The sequence below is a fragment of the Suricata suricatta genome, chromosome 6 (assembly GCF_006229205.1).
Source record: "Suricata suricatta isolate VVHF042 chromosome 6, meerkat_22Aug2017_6uvM2_HiC, whole genome shotgun sequence".
NCBI lineage: Eukaryota > Metazoa > Chordata > Mammalia > Carnivora > Herpestidae > Suricata > Suricata suricatta.
In genome coordinates this window covers 237,317-239,000 of record NC_043705.1, presented here as the reverse complement: position 1 = coordinate 239,000, position 1,684 = coordinate 237,317, and positions in this window count along the sequence as shown.

The following is a 1,684-nucleotide window of genomic DNA, read 5'->3' as shown; positions in this document are numbered from 1 at the left end:
CAACACAGTGTGACCGTGCAGGGCACGTGACCGCCAGGAACAGGTGAGGGCGCCGCAGCGACACGGCGCAGGGCAGGTGACCTCCAGGAACACGTGAGGGCGCCGCAGCGTGGTCACGGCGCAGGGCACGTGACCTTCAGGAACACGTGACGCCTGGCCGCAACACAGTGTGACCGTGCAGGGCGCGTGACCTCCAGGAACACGTGAGGGCGCCGCAGTGTCATGGCGCAGGCGCGTGACCGCCAGGAACGTGTGTGAGCATGTGTGAGAACGTGTGAGTGTGTGAGCTTGTGAGAGTATGTGAGCATCTGTGAGCGTGTGAGGGTATATGTGTGTGACTGTGAGGATGTGTGTGTGTGTGAAATATGTGTTTGTGTGGGTGTGTGGGTGTGAGTGTTGGTGTATGTGAATGTGTGTGAGTGTATGTGAGAGGGTGAGAGTGTATGTATATGTATGTGTGTATGAGAGTGAGAGTGTGTGGGTGTGTATGTGAGGGTGGAAGCGTAGGTGTGTGCGTGTGCAGGGGTGTGAGTGTGGGGGGAGGGAGTGTGCATGTGTGCATGTGCGTGTTGGCGCTTCCAAGTTGGATACAGACAGGAAAGCAACGCCCCAGGGGCCGCCCCTCGAGCTGTCCTTGGAGCCTGTGGCCGCAGGCTAGTCTCCGCCTTTCGGAATCTCCTGGCGTGGGACTTGCGCGGTGTGAAACACGGAGGAGCAACATGGAAGGTGCTCATCATTTTTCTACACCCGAAGGGACTTCTCCCAGCTGAGTTAGTTTCCACCAAACTGCTATTTTCCCTTGTTTCTTTTCCATATCGGAGGCTCTGCTCTGTTCCAGGTCTGCTCTTCCTTTGTTTTCCATTCGAAGAGAAGATGCTGCAGTGAAAAGTGAGTGGAAACTCAGGTGTGGACAGTGCTGGGTGAGTCCCGGGAGCCTCTGACGGCAGGAGCTTCAGGACATCCCTGAGGCTTGTCCTGCGGAAGATCTCAGGCCCCTTCCTGAAGGGCAGGTTCTGGAAGCTCAGGTAGAAGGTGTGTCTTACTATTCGGCCTGACGTACATAGACCACCTCCTAGCCTAACGTTGGCGTCCAGGGCCCTAAATGGTGGGTTTCCCGTGTTACTCTGTGGGGACCAGAACTCTAGGTTTCGGCAGTAGCCAGTGCGGCACATCAGCCCCCAGGTCTGGAGTGGGGGGAGGACGTGGGGTTTCCCTGGACCTGCGGGTGTACGGTCCCCTCCTGCAGTGCGGCCTGGACACGCCAGCTCTGTCTAGGGCTTGTGTGTTGCAGATCGGGTGCTTCCTGCTTTCTCCATGGCCTACCCAGTCGTTTGAGGTCGATCACGACTTGTGCATCGGCCATCCTCCTGGTCAGAACATTTCTTGCTAAGGTACAGTGGACACAGTGGAATGTACCGAATCATGCAAGGTTTGACCAATGCCGCCGTGTCACCACCACAGTCAAGCCATAGAAGTGCTCCACTGCCCGCCCACTTCCCTGGAGCCCTTCACAGTCCTCCTGCCCGTAGGCCCTTGAAACGGCTAGCCGAGATTTCCACCCGCATGGTGGGCCTTTTCCAGAATGTCATGTGTGCATTCTTTACAGTCTGCCTTTCCTCTTTAGTATAATGCATTTGAGATCCATCCATGTGATTGCCAGGAAAGCTAATTGGGCCTCAACATT